Source organism: Camelus ferus, chromosome 8, assembly GCF_009834535.1.
Source record: "Camelus ferus isolate YT-003-E chromosome 8, BCGSAC_Cfer_1.0, whole genome shotgun sequence".
Lineage (NCBI taxonomy): Eukaryota > Metazoa > Chordata > Mammalia > Artiodactyla > Camelidae > Camelus > Camelus ferus.
This window is the reverse complement of record NC_045703.1, coordinates 52537376-52558521: the sequence shown is the minus strand read 5'-3', so window position 1 is coordinate 52558521 and position 21146 is coordinate 52537376.

Genomic DNA, 21146 nt, shown 5'->3' with positions numbered 1-21146 from the left:
TTAATCTGGAACATACACCAAGACAGACTATATTCTAGACCATAAAACATAACCCTAAAAAATTTAAAAGAATAGAAATCATACTATGTCTGCTCTCAGACTATTGGGAAATTAAACCAGAAATTAGTAACAAAAAGATAGCTGGAAAACCCCAAAATACTTGGAGAGTAAACAACATACTTCTAAATAATACATGAGTCAAAGCAGAAATCTCAAGAGAAATTTTAAAATATTTTTAATTAAATGAAAATGAAAACAAAACATCAAAATTGGGGGGATGCAGTGATTGCAGTGCATAGAGGGACCTTTATAACATTGAGTGCATATATTAGAAGTAAAGAAAGATCTAAAATCAATCATCTAAGCTTCCACTTAGGAAACTAGAAAAATGAGGACCAAATTAAATCGAAAGTAAGCAGAATAAGAGAAATAACAAAGATTCAAGCAGAAAGCAATGAAGTTGAAAGTAGAAAATCAGTAGAGAAAATCAATGAAACCAAAAGCTGTTTTTTTTTTTAAAGATCAATAAAATGTATAAAATTGATAAGCCTCTAGCCAGGCTAAGGAAAAAAGAGAAAGGACACAAATTACTAATATAAGGAATGAAAGAAGGGATATCACCACAGATTCCATGGACATTAAAAGCAAATAAATACTATGAATAACTCCATGTGTATGAATTTTATAACCTAGATGGAATGGACTAAAATTTCTTGAAAGACACAATCTGTCAGAACTCACAAAAGAAGAAATAGGAATCTGAATAAAATTGTATCTGTTTAAAAAATTAATCAATAGCTAATAACTGTCCAAAACAGAAACCACCAGGCTCAGGTGGCTTCACTGATGAAGACTACCAAACATTTAAGGAAAAAATTATACCAGTTCTGTGCAATTTCTTTCAGAAGACAGAAGAGAGGAAATACTTCATGACTCATTCTATGAGGCCAGCATTACTCTAGTATCAAAATTAGACAGACGTTATAAGAAAACTACAGACCATTATGTCTGATAAAAATAGATGCAAGAACCCTCAACAAAATATTGGCAAATCAAATCCTATAATGCATAAAAAGAATTATACACCATGACCAAGTAGAATTTACCAGTTATGAAAGGCTGGGTCAACATTTGAAAATCAATTAATGTAACTCATTATATCAACAGACTAAAACAAAAATCCCATGGTCATAGTAATAGATGCAAAAAAGCATTTGGCACAATCCAATACCCATTCATGATTAAAAAAAAATTCTCAGTAAATAAGGAATAGAGTGGAACTTCCTCAACTTGATTAAAAACATCTACCAAAAACCTACAACTAGTATCACACTTAATGATAGAAACTCAAAGCTTTTCCACTAAGATCAGAAACAAGGCAAAGACATCCTTTCTCACCACTGATTTTCAATATTGTCCTAAAAGTCTTAGCTAATGCAAGAAAAGAGACCAAAAAAAAAAAAAAAAAAAAAGACAAGAAAAGAAATTCACACAGATTGGGAAGGAAGAAATAAAACTGTCTTTTTTTCACAGATGACATGATCACCTATGTATAAAAAACAAAAGAACTGACAACAAAAAAAAACTTCTTAAACTAATAAATAATTATAGCAAAATTGCAGGATACTAGGTTAATATACAAAAGGCAATTCCTTTCCTATATACCAGCAATGAACAAGTGGAATTTGAAATTAAAACACAATACTATTTACATTAACTCCCCCAAAATAAATTATTTATGTATAAATCTAACAAAATGTGTACAAGGTCTATATGAGGAAAACTACAAAACTCTGATAAAAAAATTAAAAAAAAAATAAATGAGAGATACTCATGTTAATGAATGGGAAAACTCAATATTGTCAATATGTTAGTTCATCCCAACTTTATCTATAAAGTCAATGCAATTTCAATCAAAATTATGGTAAGTTATTTTGTGGATATTGACAAACTTATCCTAAAGTTTGTATAGAGAGGCAAAATACCCAGAATATCCAACACAATACTGAAGGAGAAGAACAGAGCTTAAAGACTGAAATTAACCACATTCAAGACTTACTATTAAGCTATAGTAATCAAAAGAGTGTGGTGTCAGCAAAAGAATATACAAATAGATCAATGGACCAGAATAGAGAACCCAGAAATAGAACCACATATGCATAGTAACTGATCTTTGACAAAGGAGAAAAGGCAATATAACAGAGAAAAGATAGTCTTCTTTTTTGAAATTTAAGTTTTTGAGACTTCAATTTTTGAAATACATAACTTCTACAGCACAAATAGTGCTAGAACCCTGGACATCTACATTCCAAAAAAAAAAAAAAAAAAAAAGAATCATCTTCCCCCCAAAATTAACTCAAAATGGATCACAGATCTAACTGTAAAAATGCAAAGCTATAAAAGTCCCAGAAGATAGCATGGGAGAAATTGAGATGACCTTGGGTTTGGTGATGACTTTTTGATACAACACTGAAGGCACGATGCATAAGGAAATAACTGATATGCAAGACTTCATTAAAATTAGACATTTCTGTTCTGTAAAAGAAAGGCACTGTCAAGAGAAAAAAAAAAAAAAAGACAAACCACAGACTAGAAAAAACCTTATACAAAAGACCTATCTGATAAAGGACTACTATCAAAAATTTTTAATGAAAAATTAAAACTTAACAATAAGAAAAAAAAAACAACACAATTTTAAAAAATGAATCAAAGACTGGAACACCACAGGAAAGATGATACACAGATGACTGATAGGCATGTGAAAAAATGCCCCACCTTACATGTTATCAGGGAAATGCAAATTACAACAACAATGAGATTCCACTTCATGCCTATTAGAATAGCCCAAATCCAGAACACTGAGAATACTAAATGCTGGTGAGGAGGTGGAGCAACTGGAATTCTCATCCATTAGTAGGAATGCAGAATGGTACAGCCACACTGGAAGACAGTTTGCGTTACCATATATGACCCAGCAATTGTGTGCCTTGGTATTTACCCAAAGGACTTGAAAACTTATATACATACAAAAGCCTGCACATGGATGTTTATAGTAGCTTTATCCACAATTGGCAAAACTTGTATGTAACTAAGGTGTCCTTCAGTAGTTGTATGGATAAATAAAGTGTGATACATCCAGAAAATGGAATATTATTCAGTCCTGAAAAGAAATAAGATATCAAGCCATGGAGAGAATTTAAATACATATTATTAAGTTAAAGAAGCCAACCTTAAAAGGCTACATATTATATGATTCCAACTGTATCTAACTCAATGAAAAGGCAAACTCTGGAAACAGTAAAAAGGTCAGTGGTCACCAGGGACTGGGGGGAGGACAGGAGGAATAGGCAAGTATAGAGGATTTTTAGAGCAGTGAAACTATTCTGTGTGGTAGTGTAATGGTGTGTACCTGTCATAAATCTGTCCAAACCTATAGAATATACAATACCAAGAGTCAATCTTAATATAAACTATGGACTTTGGGTGATAATGTGTCAACCAGTGTAGGTTCATCACTTGTAACAAATGTACCACTCTGCAGGGGGATGCTGATGATGGAGGAAGCTATACACATGTTGGGGCAGAGGCATATGAAGAATCTCTGTACCTTCCTCTCTATTTTGCTGTGAACCTAAAACTGCTCTAAAACATAGTCTATTTTTAAGAATCCCCACAGATTGGCTACTATATTGAACAGTATGTTTCTAAAGCATTTTAGCAAGACAGAATTGAAAGCAGGTCGGGGGTGAAGCCATCAGATAAAGATGACTGCCTTCCAGTCTTCCTCCTTATTCAGGTTTATGTGCTGGCCATTTTAGTTTTAGAGCTCAGGACTCCAGAGCACTCAGCTCTCAGGAAACTTCTTTTCATTTCCATTCATCATCCTATAAGAGCTCTTTTATTAAATAGATGTGTTTAAAATCTAAATCCAGTTAACAAAGCAATGGTATGACCTTAGTTTAAACCAAGTTACTCTGAAACTAAAAGAGTTCAGAATGAATGGAGAAAGTAAATAGTTAAACAATTTCATAGAAAGATTATTTATTTTACAAACTGATAGGTTTTTCATATGAGTTATTAGAAAAATACTATAATTTGTCTGGTAGCAGTGGAAAATCATTTTTAATGATGGAAATGGAAAAACTTTAATACAGATTTTTTTAATGAGAGTTTATTTGATTTTCCCTTTGCATAAATGGATTTTATGTACTGAAAAAGTAGCTAATTTTGATAGATATGACGGGAATTGGTTTTACAACTGATGGCTACTGGAGCCAGCTTTCTCATTCCAATTTCTTTTCTGAAACTTCCAATTGAAGATGACATCAATATTTATGTGAACTGGGAAAAAGAACCAAGGCACAAGGTACATAAAACTGATTAATGTAAATGGGCAAGGAAAACCCTAAAATCAAATCTAATGATCCATCAAACAGTCACTCTTCTTAATAATGTGAATGTTGCCAATTTAAGGTAACAACTAAAATCATGTAAGGTACCAGAGGATAGCAAATATGTTGCTATCAAGAAATGAAGCTTTAAAAGCTTATTAAAAATCAAAAAGCCAAAGAATGAGAGTGAACTCTTGGAACAGAACTGGCATCGTTCTCAAATTACCTGAATACCTTAGAGAGGCTTGCCTGCCTGTGTGCCATATTTAAATTAGCTTCACTTAGAAAATCGCCCCATGCCACAGTTCAAGATGCAGCTGAGAAATCAACCTGTTTGACGTACAGATGATAACCTAATTTGGACTATTTTTATCTACTTTGTAATTCAAGTGATGCATGCTGTATACTACTTCCCTAAGAGTCAAAATTATATTTAGAATTAAAATTGGTTTTACGTAGTTCAAGTTATTGCACCTGAAAGCAATGAGTCATGCATCAGAAGTACACAGATTTGAGAGGCAAATATGGAACCATTAACTACTCAGTGAGAGCTTGCTCAGCCCCTTAGCTCTAAGAATAAGCTTTAGAAATGCTGGACAGTTAATGTGGATTGTAACAAGGTCACTTTTGTTCCTTTTCAAAGGCACTATGGGCTCTTTGTCTTCTACCTTAAGGCCCCAGGACAGAATCAGGCTTAAAGAAAGTTTCACATAGCTTTTTATTTTGCCCTATACTGCACCTCATATGTCAAGGTGACGGTACTGACCCACCTTCCAGGCACGGTTTTGAGTAATTTTTCCTTCGAGTGGAAGTGGATGTGCAATGTTTTTTGTCTACATTTTCTGTTACCTCATAACCCCAGATGTGGAGGGCATTACAAAAAAACAGAGAGAGGGAGAGACAGAGAGACAAGAGAAACAGACAGAAAGAGAGAGAGTGAGATTGTCTGGCTCATGCAGACTTTTAACCCATGACTCAGGTCTCACTACCACATAGTTCTAATCTACTGGACTAACCAAACAGACATCAAACAGCCTACAATAAAATATCTACCTTTCACTATCACAGTTACACTTATGGAATGGAAGACAGAGGTGAATTCAAGCACCTACTCTGTTATTCACTGTGCTCATTTCCTTTTATATATCTTCCATCTAATCCTCACAGAAGTCTTATGAGGATGGCACGCACTATGTGAAAATAGAAGCCTGAGCAACTAAGCATGTTTTCCCAGGTCACGTAACTATTAGAAAAAGGGGCCACAATTAAAACACAGGTCAGTATGACCACAAAGCCCCTCCTCCCTCACTCTCCCATCGCAGCTCACAGTGTATCTCCCGACCTCTCCAACTTGTTTTATTCTCTGCATCACTTGAAAAAGAGGAAAAATGTATTACCAAGAGTGAGATGTCTGTTATTCTTTTTTTGGTCACAAATTCCTGTGAAAACTGTATCAAGAGCTTTGAAAACCAAAAGGGTCTCCAAAATCACATATTATTTGGGGAATTCCAAAAGAACCCAACTTCTTACCCTTCTTCCAAAATGTTTCTACATTCAAATATACCACAACTCTAGATCAGATGCCCCTATGTTTGATCATTAAAATCAAATGCCAGGGGGAAATTATAGCCCAGTGGTAGAGTGCATGGTTATCATGCATGAGGTCCTGGGCTCAATCCTCAGTACCTCCATTAAAATAAATAAATCAACCCAATTACCTACCCCCCTAGAAATAAATAATTAAAAACATTAAAAGATAAATTTAAAAGATCAAATACCGTAAGGAAATATGTAATTAATACCAATTGATGAGAACTAAGAAAAAATAGAAAAGCACACTCAGGCAAAGTCATAGTCATGATTATGAAATAAGAAATCAAAAAGGAGAGATTTATCTCTTAAAAGCAGTTCTCAAAAGTGGTCAGTCTGAAAAATTATACTTCCAACTGTGACAGAGTTCTTGTCAGAATAATTCTGTTCAGAATAGACCAATTCTCAGATTAAAAAAAAAAAAAAAGATAACATTACAAGCAAAAATGTTTAAAGATGTCAGAGATTCACCAAGACTTCAGAACTTGAGAGGCCAATATTCCAGAGAGAAAGGCAATGCACAGAGGTAAGCGTGATCCTCTCTGTCACTTCTATTCTTAAAATAGTTACCTATTCATGCATGGCATGGGGCTGAGTACCCAAGCAGAAAACGGCAACCCAGAAGTGTGAGCAAATTCATAAGTCTGTAGAAACCAAAATGAATTATGAGACTACTAAAATGGTCAAAAATAAGAGATTCAGATTTTGGAGAAAAGGGAACCATAAGGAAGAGAGTTCAACATTTCAACATTCTGCACCACATCTTCTCTCTTAGCATGGAAGCAGCAGAATAGGGCATACCAAGGAGAAGAAGAGACTGTGGGAAATTTCTAACATTTTCAGTTAAGACCTATGAAGGAATAGATCTAGGAGTGAGGGCAAACCAGAACTGGATCAGCACAAAAAGATTCAAACATGACCTGCAATCATCTCAATTCTTGATTAAATCAAGATGATCTTCCATTCCTCTAACTTCCTGGCACAAATAAAGCCAATTCTCTCTGGAAGAAAATAAAATAAGATAGACACAGAATGTCTGGCATTCAGTCCAAAACTACAGGCATACCAGAAGATAGATTCAGCGAGCCAAAATCTAAAATAAAAACATAGACAATAGAAATAATCACACTGCAAATAAACATAAAATTGGAGTTAAGCAGACACTGATTTTAAAAGTTGTGGTTACTATATTTAAGAAAATATATAAGATGAAGAATGCACCAAGGAACTGGAATCCACAAAAATTAATCATATTGAAATTTAAAAAGTAAACCAAAAATAACTGAAAATAATATTCCATGGCATATTAGATACAACAGAGATGAGGAATATTACACTGAAAGATAGATCAGTAAAATATACCAAGTATGAAAAATGATGGAAAATATAAAAAAGAGTAAATGGAACATGATGAAATGGTCTAACATGTCTATAATTGGGATCCCAGAAGGGATGACAGAGAAAATAGGGCAGAAGCAATGTTTAAAGAAACAGTTACCAAAATTATGTAATATACCACCAAGTCACAGATTCATGACACCCCAAGTGGGACGCAGGCAGAGAAAATTCATTAACTAGGCACATAATATTTAAATCACTAAACACTAAAGACAAAGAATATTTTAAAAGCAGCCAGAGTGAAAAAGCACATTACTTCAAAGGAGCATTAACAAAAGTGACAGTTGACTTTTCAACAGAAACTAAGTGAACTTAAGGAAAAAAATAATTAACAACTTCAAAATGTTGAAATAAGATAACTGTCAACCTAGAATTCTATACCAGGAAAAAGGAAAGCCATATTTTTAGACCAAAAGAAAAAAAAAATCTAAGGTGAATTTTCTTCATAGCCCTATATGAAAAGAACATTTTCTTGGCAAAAGAAAACTAATTTCAGAGGTAGAACAAAGCAGGCAGAAATGAAGACCAATGAGAAAAGTAAATAAGTGGACAAGAATAAATAAATATTGGTTGTATAAAACAATAGTGATACTTTGTGGAGTTTAAAATACATAGTTACATACTTGAAAAAAGTAACACAAAGGTAAGAGGAAGTAAATGGCATGAAAATAATGTAAAGACCTCATATTTTCTGTGAAGTGGCAAAAAAGTACAAAGTTATAATATGTAAACTATAATAAACATAGAAATTGTGTTGTACTCCCTAAAACCACTAAGACAATTGTTTGCAAAGCACAACTGAAATATGTATAACTAACTAACAGAGAGGAAAGTCTAATCATAATACATCTTCTACTTAGTACAAAGGAAGACAAGTTGAAAAACAAGAACAAACACAAATGGGACAAATAGTATGAAATTCTAAGATGGTCAATTTAAACTCAATTATATCAAGTTACATAAAGTACAAATAAACTAAAAATTCCAACTAAAATGCAAAGATTTTCAAGCTAGATTTTCTTTAAAAAACCAGCATTATACTATTTACAAGAGACACCTTTAGATGCAAGTACACAAATTATTGAATACAAAAAGATAAGAAAATATCGACCATTAACACATTGACCAAAATAAAACTGATTTTACCATTATCAAGCAAAATATATTTTAAGGCAGGAATTGCTAGAGATAGAGAAACATTTCATGAAAACAAGAGTAAATCCACCAAAAAGATGTAAGAATTCTAGAAATATATGCACATGGATTCAAAATATGTAAAGTAAATATCAATAGTACTAAGAGAAAAAAATAGAAAAGTTCACAAAAAAATATTTGGACAGTTTAGTAGATCCCTTTCCCAAGAAGATCAAAAAAAAAAAATTGCAGAGATGATAGATTTGAATAACATACTTGGCCTAACTGATCTATATAGAACACCATTTCCAACAACTATAGAATACAGTTTTTTTTTCCCAAATACGTGTGAAACATTTGCCAAAGTGACAGTATGCTGGAAATTTTTTTTTAAATTCTCCAAAAGTTTCAGAAGATATAAATTATATGAGTATGTTTACCGACAGGAGTAAATTCAAGCTAGAAATTAACAACAGAAAAGAATTAAAACATTCCCAAATGTTTGGAAGGTCAGCAATACTTCTGTAAAATAATTCAAAATAAAGAAAAAATGTGAAAGGAAATTAGAAAATATTTTGAACATGACAGTTATCAAAAAGCAACATATCAAAACTCGTAGAATATAGCTAAAGTAGTCCCTAGGAGATTTCTAATAATAAATACATACATTGGAAAAGAAAAAAGGCAAAAAATCAATGATCCACATGCTCACTTCAAGAACTAAGAAAAGAACAGGAAATTGATTCTGAAAAAAAAAACAGGCAAATAAATAATAAAGATAAGAGCACGAATTCATAAAATAGAAAACAAATGTACAATAGAGAAAATCAATAAAACTGAAAGTTGCTATTCTGAAAAGATAAACCTTAGTAGCACTGAATAAGAAAAAAAAAAAAGATGATTCAAATTACCAAATTGCAGAAAAGGGAAACATAACTACATACCTTAGAAACATTAAAAATGGTAAGAAGGATATTATAAATAATTTAATGTCAATACATTTGAACAATGAGGTAAAGTGAAAAAAAAAATCCTTTAGAAAACACTTTACCAAATCTGACACAGAAGAGAGAAAAATCTGAATATACCATTAAATAAAATAAATCTATAATTAAAAAACCTTCCTGCAAAGAACAATCAAGGTGCAATTATCCTCACTATTGAATTACTTTCAACATTTAAGAAAAAAAAACTTACACAAATTCATGAAAAGAACAGAAAAAGGGAGAACTCTTCTCAGCTTGTTTTACTAGGCTACCATGACCTTGACATCAACACCTGGCAAAGACATTTAAAGAAAGGAAAATTATAGGCCAATTTCCCTCAAGAATGTGGGTGTAAAAGTCTTGAACAAAATATCAGCAAAACAAATCCAGCTATATATAAAAAGAATTATAAATTAGGAATCCTTTTTATTCTGGAATGTAAAGGAGAAAAATATATGACCATCTCAATTGATACAATTCAACTGACAAAATTCAACAAATTCAATATGTCCATGGCAAAAATGTATAGCAAATCAGGAACAGAAGGAAAATCTTTTAACATGATAAAATGTAGTTCAAAGTCCTACGGCAAAAATCAAGCTTAGCTAAATATTAAAAGCTTTATTTTTTCCATTCAGGTACAAAAATAAGGACACTTGCTACCAACTTCTGTAAATTATGTTACAGTGATTCTTAATCAAAGTGATAAGGTGAGAAAAAGAAAATATATATAATGGTGGAAAAGAAAGAAATAAAACTACTGCTACTCATGATGATATGATTGTCCATTTAGAAAAACAAAAACAAAAAAAAATCTGTAGTAAATTATTAAATTTACTATGTGAATTTAGCAAGGTTGCTGGATATTAAAAACATACACAAATATCATTTGTATATACAAATAATATATACAATAATAATAAAGTGAAACTTTTAATTGATACTATTTAAAATATCATTAAAAATATCAAATACTTAGTCTATTGAAATATGTGAAAGTCTTTACATTAAAAAGAACAAAACATTACTGAAGGAAAATATGAAGTCTTAAATAAACGGAGGTATATATCATGCTTGGGATACCATTCAATAGTGTAACAATGTCAATTTTCCCCAAGTTAACTTATACATTTAAGAAAATTCAACCAAAATCCCAGTAGGATTTTTTTTGTGTGTAGAAATCAACAAGCCAATTCTAAAACGTATATGAAAACACAAAGAGCCAAAAATGACCAAGACAGTCTTGAAGAAGAAAAAGGTGGGAGAATTTAAGCTAGTAGATACCAAGATTCATTCTAAAGCTCTTATAATTAAGGTAAAAAATAGTATGATATTGGGACAAATATTGGTATTAAACCCATTAATCAGAATAAAGAGTCTAACACTAGACTTGCTGAATTAGAGTGAAGAGAACAGATAATCTTTTTCTAAAATTGATGCTGGTTTGTCCATCCATGTGGGACAAAAGTAATAACCGCTACAATATTCTAGAGACAAAAATCAATTCCAGGGGGTTTTATACCTAAATTTTATCTTTTCAGGCAAAACAACAGGCCTTTTAGAAGAAAACATAAAAGAATACTTTTACAATCCTAGCCTAGACAAAGATTTCTTATACATGACACAAATAGCATTAACTATAAAGGAAAATATTGAAGAAATGGACTGTATTAAAATTAAGAACTTCTATCTATCAAAAGTGATCATTAATAAAAAGGCAAGCCACAGAGAAGGGAAAGATGTTGGTAATACATATATTCAACTTGAGATTCTTGTCCAGATATACATACATACATACTCAGATATATATATATAGACAGAGAGAGAGTGTGTGTGTTTATTCCTTCAGAACGGCAAGCAAAAAACAGAAAACTGTCTTACTCTATGACTTATTCTAACAGAAACTATCTTACTCTGTGATCTAGAAATTCCTCTCCTACACGTATACCCAAAAAATTAATACATATGTGTCCAAAGAAAAGTACAAGAATGTTTATAACTTGCATTATTCATAGTAACCAAAACCTAGGAACAACCCAAACTTCAGTAAAAAGTGGAATACATAAATAATAGAATCCTATACAATAATTAACATAAATGAAATAACTGTTGAATGAACCAACATGGATGAATCTCAGGAATGTTAATACTGAACAAGAACAAAAGAAGGCAGGCACAAAAGAGTGCATGGTATATGACTCCAAGTATACAAAATTCAAAAACAAGCTCCAAAAAAGTGTTGGTTGAATTTAAAAGAATAGATACCCTTGATGAAGTGTGACTAGTAGGAAAGCAAGAGAACCTTCTGGAGGGCAGAAGTTTCTTTTTCTTGATCTACATGGTGCTGGCATAGGTAAACTCACTGTGAAAATTCATTGAGTTGCTCACTTATGATTTGTGTATTTCACTAAATATTTATTATACTTTAATAAAATATACACTTTTATAAAACCATTTATGTATCAGTACATATAGTTATGTATATACTACCTTTCTACACAAATAAAGCTTATGAGGCTACTTTGCAATAATTTAATTGTTTATCCACATTTATAGTTGTTTGAGTAAACTTTATAGTCAATACCTATTGGAAGAATAGTAATGTTCTTTATAAGGAGACGGCTTCTATGTTCAATCTCATTACATCTCATTATCAAAGAACTTCATTTCATTTGATTCTTATACCAAATCTCTGACTATATTGTCCACATCAGAGATAAGTAACAATAATAGAAGTATGGAGAGTTTAAGTAAATCGCCCACGATCTCACAGTCATGAAATGGTGGAACTAGGATTCGAGTAGCAATGAAAAATCAGTCAGCTTTTATGAGGCAAGTCCTTTGTCTTGTACAAAGAATTTCTTGCTGAAAAAGTATCTCTAAATCAATATTCCATAATACCCTGTAATTGAAGGGTTATAGTTGTTGACCTTTAGATAAGTTAAAAGCAACAAGTATTTACTGGGTTTATATTAAGTACTAAGGCTTGTCTGAAGTCCCCAGAGCTCAAAACTAAGTAAGACAGCATCTTTATCCTCACATAGCTTACATATCCAGTAGAGAATATATATAAAAATCAAAGTTCAAATCAGTGTATCAATTTTAAAACATGACCTCCAAATTTTTTGACACTTCTCCCATTGAGTGGTGGGGTCTGTGCCCGCACACCTTGAATCTGGATGGACTTGCAACTCCCGGGGAAGCTGGGTTATAAAAGGCCATGCAGCTTCTGCCTAGTTCTCAGAACCCAGCTGCCATGTTACAAGAAGTCCAAGCCCCCTGTAGGTACTCCTTTGGGCCTCAAACCCAAACTTTGAGTCTTCTGTGCCCAGAAGCCAGCCTGTGAGTGAGAAAACCACAGGGCAAGACAGCCTGCAGCCTGTCTACTCCAACCCTCAGCCATCCAGGTCTCCCCTAGACATCTGAGTGCTCCCTGCTGAGAACTCAGAGATTATGAGCAGACCAAGTTATTCCTGCTATGTCTTACACAAATTCTTGACCTTCAGAATCCATGCGCATAATCAAACCATTGTTTAATGATTCTAAGTTGTTTGTGCCACTAAAGGTAGGTGATTATGCAACAGCAGATAACTGGAAGAGTCAGTTTCCTCAGCACGTGATCCTAATGCACCCGTATCAAAATCACCTACGGTGCTTGTAGGAAAGGCAGATTTCTGGATCCCTCCTCTTTGCCTTTGAATCAGAAATTTGATTTACTATTGGGTTCTAGGAATTTGAGCACTAACACTTCGGCCATTCTTCCATTCAATACGTTTGAGCATCACTGCCCTAAACCAAGTTTGTGATTACCCACAATAAAAGCCACACAGACATGGACTGATTGCCAAGACTGTCAGTGATTCTCTAACATCAGTGTGTGTAAAAAGAAAAGATGTCCAATTCACACGTTAAGTATGAAGGGCTAAATCGGTAGAGGGTCTATAGGCCTGTAAACAACTTTGACCATAATTAGTATTACAGGGCACATAAAAGATGCATGCACAAGGAGACAAAGAAGAGGGATAGTTATGCCCTCCTGTGGGATCAGGAAAATCATCAGAGAGCATGTGATATTATATGAGTCTTAAAAGATGTGTTTTTATTTGTTCTTTAAGAGGGTAAGGCCAGGAAGTCTCTGGGTGGAGAAAGCAGATTCAGTAGAAGCAAGTGTGAAATGGTCTGCTGCTCTGTGAGTGTATGTACCACCAGATAAGAGACAAGACCACAAAAGTGACATCGTGGGGGACCTTCTTCGCTGGGGAGTTGTACTTCTGCCTGAGAGCAATAAGAAGCTTCTGAAGGGTTTTATTTGGAGGAAATGCTTATCAAATTTGCATTTCTCAAAAGCTTTGTGGTGACTGTGTGAGAGAAAGAAATTAGGCAAAACAACTAGAATTCTATTGTAACAGCTCAGGCAAGAGAAAACTAAGAGACTAGGCATGGAGACAGAGGAAACTGTGAAATGGCACTTGTCAAACAGGACACTCCACAAGACTTGGTCTCTGATGGAATGGGAAAGGCCAGGTTAGGGTCTGTGATGATATCTAGGTTTGTCTTTTTTTTTTTTTTTTTTTTTTTAAGAGAGGATAGATCACTCCCCTTCTTCTGGGGACCATAAACTCATAACTAAAGGAAGTAGGTTAACTCAGGCCTCTTCTGAAAATATGAAGATGTGAGAAGACCAAGTGAAGCTGTTATTTCACAATCTACCCATAGATACATTTTTTTTTTTTGGAGTATTTTCAACATAACTGAAAATGGGGTGTGGTTTTTGGGAAATTCTTTACCACAAACCCTAATAGAGCTCATTTACTCTGCAGAAGGAATTTGAAATTAGAAAAAGAGGAGTAAGTATTCTAACTTTGGGTGGTTCCTTTTAACCATTCATCTAGCTGCTGCGTTCTTGTTGTGCAACGTGGGATGCTGCCGGAGCTGTTATTGAAATCGCACAACAACAAGGAACAGATGATGAAATACATACCATCCTTGATTGGGCTGTCCACTCAGATAGCTAAAGACAGGATATGTGTGATAATAAAATCTTAAATCTGTGAAAGTAATTGGCTCTGACATCTCCAACTAGGCAGCAGGCTGCCCAGACAGTGCTGTTCAGTCACAAATTCTAAGCCTAATGAAGTGAGAAGAACACAGTGTAGATACAAATTAAAATCTACTTACCAAGAACAGTCAGTATTTTTCTGTATATTTCCTTGTTTTATGTGAAGGAGACAATATCTGTTAGGAATAATCACCCTTTTATGTTTTAAGTCAACACAAGAAATGGCTATCCAGTAGTTACTGAAATCTGTTACCGAAACCTTTGGTAACCATAGAACTATTTTTAAATTCTTTCAGTGATTATTGTTAAGCAGGTGAAATACAGCTGTGAGAGAAAAAAAACTGCTTAAAATAGTGGCTAACAATTTATCTTATTGCCTTAATTTTTTTGACATTTTTTCTCCAGCACATTCAAATTTTTTGAAGATGCAATTTTCCTATCAACCACATTGCAACTAATATTTTGCATCTGAGAAAAGCTGAAACTTTAGAATGGGGACTTTGCATAACTGATTGCAATGAAGTTTCATGTAAATAACTAAAGATTGTGAACAGTCCCATAAATTCACTTTTTATTGATCATGTGTTCAGTTTCTAATGTGAATTGTTTGTGAGTAACTTTGTAAGTTTAGAAAAAATCAGAAAACCTCCTACAATATTATGACTCAACCCAAAATCTTGCTCACATTCTTTTCTATAACTTCTGAGTAAAATAGAAGTCCAAATGCATCACCTGTGACATAGAAACTTCCAGAAAGAAACAAGGCATTATTAAACATATTACAGCAGTAAGTCATCTATCATTCAAAGACCAATTTTACTTTGGCAGCTTTAACTTAGACTTCTGTGGCTCAAATAAGTCTCTCTGGCTTTGAAAAATCAGATGAAAATTCATACAAGCAATTCTACATTTTTTAGTGTAAGTAAGGGAGTTCTTTCACAACTGTTTTCCAAAATGTGGAGGCAACACTATATGTGCAGTACATTTTTCAAATATAAATGTGGTTCTTGTATTGCAAGTGAGAAAGATAGCAAGATATGAGAAGGCAAAAATGGAATTGGGGCCAGAAGGCTTGAGTCTGAATCAGTGCTTTACTACTCTGAGAAAGTCAGTTATACTCTCTGATATCAATTGTCTCACCCTTAAAAACAAAAAAATTTTGTTGACCCTTGAACAACTTGAGGCTTAGCAGCCTCCACCTTTTATGGAGTGAAAATCCTCATATAACTTACAGTCCGCCCCACCTCACATCCCTGTCTTCTCTGTACCCACAGTTTCTCCTTATCCCAGGTTCCCATGCCCGGATTCAAGCAAGCAGGGATTGTGCAGTACTGCAGTATTTACTACTGAAAAAATCCACCAGTAAGGGCAATCAGGCAGTTCAAACTTGTGTTGTTCAAGGGGCAACTGCAATGTCTACCTAAATACTACATATGAAACATAAATGAAATAATGACATGAATGCATCTGGCACTAAGAAATACTAGTATCAATTTAATAGCCTGGATGGGATCCTGGAACAGAAAGCAGAAATCAGGTAAAACTTTAAGGAAAGCTCAATGAAGTATTGACTTTGGTTAATAATAATGTATCAGTATTGCTTCATCAATTATGACAAATTTATACATGAATGTAAGATATTAATAAATGGGGAGAATTGAGTACAGAATTTATTTTTCTATAAATCTAAATCTATTCTAAAATTAGAAGTTTATTTAAAAAGAAAAAGACAAACAAAAAAACCCCCCAGAAAACCTAGTATCCAGCCCCTTTCACTTCCTTCTCAATGTTAACCCCCTAAAGGTTAGATTTTCTCCACTGGTAGTACTATATATGTACACTTAGTTCAAATCTACAGAATAAAATATGTCACATATTGCCTTCCCCTTCAAAACTTCAGATCTCAGCCGTTTCTCCTAATATAGTAAGGAATTCAGGGGACTTGAAAAATTAATCAGTCATAACCATCTACTTAATTAAAGAGGCTTCTTTTGTCCCTTCAAACAGCCTAAAATTGGACCTAGAATCTCATACAGCCTTTCCTATCGAGTTAGAGTGATGACAAAAAGAAACACCTGCTTTATGGCAACCACAGAGCTGCTATAGACCATGTACCCTGGACATTACCCTCTCCTCAACCCCGTTTTTTGCTTCCTCTTCCCACTGTGAATATTGCTGCCAAAATGTGGACTATGCAGATGCATGGCTCAATTTCAGGCAGGATTTTATTGATAACTATGAAGGCACAAAGACAGAGGTAGCCTAGAAGTACACATTGTCCCTCAGGCAAAATTTCAAGATACACAAAGCACTCATCTTAACTAGGAAGGAACAAAGAACACTGGTTAAAGAACTCCATGCCTGCATGCACTTGAGTACCTTTCTTCTTAGTGACCACTGTCAAAAGTTCTTGTGATACATAGGATCCAAATTTTAAGATGACCTACCAGATGCAGAGACTAAAAAAATACCTCTAGTATTATTTTACGTTCTATGATATTCTCATCAAAAATAAAGAGAAGAGAGGTCTTCAAATAAGAAGTAGTCAGTGATGGGGGAGGGTACAGCTCAGTGGCAGAGCGCATGCTTAGCATGCACAAGGTCCTAGGTTCAATCCCCAGTACCTCCGCTACAAAAAAAGTTATCAGTGTAGCCGGACTGAGAGCAGGATGATTCCAAAGAAGTAGGAGTTAACAAGTATTTACTGACTAGCTGCTATGTCATTGGCACTCTTCTTGGCATGAGATATGTAAAACAAGATGAGCTTTGATTTCTACTTTCAACAATACTGTATATTATTTACATATGGAATCTACAAAATACAACAAACTAGTGAATATAACAAAAAAGAAGCAGACTCACAGAAAACAAACTAGTAGTTACCAGCATGGAGAGAGAATTGGGCGAGGGGCAATACAGGAGTAGGGGACTGAGAGGTATGTATAAAATAAGCTACAAAAATATATTGTACAATGGGGAATATAGCCAATATTTTATAATAACTATAAATGAAGTATAACCTTTAAAAATTGTGAATCACTATATTGTACACCTGTAACTTATCTAAATGGTACATCAACTATACTTCAATTAAAAACAAACTTGCAATCCCATTGGACAGATAGAACAAACAGGATGAGCAATATCATAAAATAGTCATTGAGTTTCTCCTATGTCTTAGTGCACTAAGGGCATGGCATACATTATCTCTTTTAACATAATATGCAACTGTCTGGAAAGGTAAGTATTATTCTAGCATTTTAAACATCAGAAAACTGAGACTCAGAGAGATGAAGATAATAACTTCAGGTCCACACACCTAGTGAGTGACAGGCCTGGATTCAAACTCAGGACTATGATGCCAAAGTTTGTCATACCCCTAACCATTACACTAGAGCAACCCACTTTTAAAGTTCAAATTCAAGCACTTCTTTGCAAACAAATTGTAATAGTTTTCCGAAAACTGAAACAAGAAAATAGCATATGTCTGTGGCATATCTCAGCAGTGACGAGAGAATATACCCAAAGAGGAAAGTGTCAGCTAACCAGAGCCTTGTCAGCCAACACTCTGAACTGCCCTTGAAAGTGACTTGGTTGTGAATGTCAGTTCTCCTGCAGCATGTGCAGCAAAACAGCCTTCTAGCAACTGATCCAGTGAGCTGGTTACAAGAGCCCAACAAACTTGAAACCTCCATGGCATTCAAGCCCCTCAACTGTTCTGCACATTCCTGACGCGTTACCATGATAAAAGTGTGCACTGATGCACTGATAACAGCAGAGCCAGCACGGGGGAAACATGACTTTTAGAACAACATACCAAGGTCAAATGTTACCCAACTGTGCAGGACCCTGTTCAACTCTTGGATTATAAAAATTCAGATCCAGTTTCTCAAGGTCTCTGGGATAAAGTTCAAATTAGGTTGTTTAAGAGAGGGCTCTTATCAGTTTTATGAGCAGCTTACTCCAGAAGTTAGCCAGCTCACTTGATAACACTGGGCAAGAGGAATTTTCCAGCAATAAACCCAGGGTCCAAACAAGTAACAAGTCAAGAGCTATACTCTGTTCTAATGCAGATTTAACATTTATCCCAGGCAGCTCTTCTCCAAGGAGGTTAGACTACACAAAACCCATTGGGGAGTCCCCTGCAGTGGCACCAAACCTTACTCTCCCTGACTCTTAATATAAAGACAGCACTGATAGGTCCTCCCTAAAGGAACTCTGCCCAGAGTAAGGGGTGTGGTCGAATAGTATTTATGAAGAATTTATACATACTCTTTAATAACTGAATTTCTACTGGACTAGAGCCAATCTGAATATGACCAGTGAGCTGTTACTCATCTGGCATCTCCTTGCCAGGAATCTTTACTCTTACAGTGAGGCAGGTTAATATAGTAAGATATTAATTTGAGCTTTGTTTATCCCGGCTTTTTGTTTACCTCCCCCTTGTTCCATAAAGGGAGCCAGGCCCTCTGTGCTACTGGCCTCAGGGGAGATTTTTGTTTTAGTAGTTGCCTGAAAGCATCTCTGCTCCCTGCCTGACTTTTGCACTCAGAAAGCTTGAATTCCTCAAAGAAAATAAGCTAAGGGTCACGGAGGGGGAAGGAGAGAGGTGAATTCTTTTGAGGAGAAAGGTGTGGAAGCAGCAGTGGGAAGCTGGGCATTGCTCTGGGAAGGGGATGGAGTGCAGCATCCCAGTGGTAGTGAGGGTACATGCCTCACTTTCTGGCAGTACTTTGAAATGTAGCAAAATTTCCACAGAAATAAATGGCTGCCTGGTGGATCCAGAAGACTGGATCCTAGGAAGGGAAGCTCCCAGCTCAGGCAAACATCATCATAGTCAATTTGGCATTGGGACAGCAGAGCCATTCCCACTCAAGAACCAGCAGAGCATGGACAACAAGGCGCTCAGGAAGAGCCATAAGGCTCTCTCCCAGATTTTTAGGCGTCACTTTAACTTTCTGATGACCTTAAAGTCTCAAAACGACTGAGATAGAATCTCTTGCCAAATTGGAGAGAGATTTAATTTGATTTAGAGGCAGTTGACTATTCTTCCCCAAGTGAGTTTCTTCCAACTGTCACAATACACTTCTGGTTCTACTCTGTGCCCCTTCCCTCCCCGACCCCGTTTTCACCCCTCCACCTCGCCTCTACACACAGTTATGCATAGATACACCTATACCATTTTCTTGCTTGTACATAAAATATTTTCAATTTCCAATAAAAGGGAATAGAAATCTGTAACTTCTCAATATGAAAACCATAAAGATTTCTCTTCACTTAAATATGCAACTAGAAATGGCAAATAATTTGCCAAGTCATTACCTTTTGAAGAATATCCTGGAAAATTTGAGCTGAAATTAAGTGAAACTTTTGCCAAAAGGAACATTTGAATTTTGCTTTATTGAGCTATTAAGCTAATATATTCTCTCCTTTAAAGTTTTTGCTGTGGTATGTTTGATTCAAAGCAATCTTCCAATTGTTTTACCATTAGCTTGAAGCAAAGGAAAATGAAAAGCATGACAAGGCATAAAATTGGCCTTAGCAATATCTAAGCTTGGTTCATCCGTGACCATTATCCTCAATGCTCTTACAGTCTGAGCAAAACAGCCATAAAATTGGGTTATTGTTTTTAATTTTACAACCCATGATTTATTTTGTTTAACTTCAGTGACAGCCTGCGATCCCAGTAAGTGGCTTCAGTTAGGAAATGCAAGCAGGAAATCAAGGCCCAGAAGTCATTAGTTGTAGCATGTAGTCATCTCATTTGTCTTCCTGTGTAACTACCAGAGTGTGATCCGCGTGATTCCTGTTACATAAACTAACACTGGAAATTTTGAAATAAGAATAGCTCATAGAATGAAACAGATTTTATATGGTCAGCTTCAACTTCCCTGGCACTCTGACTCTAGACCCTCGACAGCTCGAACCTATGTTCCATATTTTAAATTCAAAACCTCCCCAAGCAAAATTTTCAAATGAGGAGATAACACAGCTTACTGGTTAGGAGAATAAGTTTTATAGTCAGGACAACCTGACCTTTAATAGCTGTGTCTCTTGGGTTACTCTGTTTAACTCTTTAAACTTCAATTTCCTCATCCAAAAAAACGGGAATAATAATAATATCTGTGTTACAGCATTGTTTGAGGAATAAATTATATTATACTTACAAAGTACTTACCAAGATACCCTCAGTAAATATTTGTCATTTTTACTGTTCATCTTTTTATGGTAATGATGATGAATGAACAAATCCCTAATCCCTTGGTAAATACCAAAGTAATCAGTTTCTTGGCATCATTAAAGACTGATCCAAAATTTTCTGGCATATTATCTTAAATTTGTATTAAGAAAATGAAGAAGAAATGTACAGATATCATTTATTCATCTTTATACCCCATATTAGTTATCTAGCAGTGTATAAGAAACAACCCCAATACTTAGTGGCTTAAAACAACAATATTCATTTAATCATCTTTCTTGGTTTCTCTGGGTCAGGAGTTAAAGTGTGGCTCAGCGAGGTAGATACAGATCAAAGTTCTCAAGAGGTTTTATTCAGAGGTCACCTAGGGCTGTAGGAACCCAAAGGAA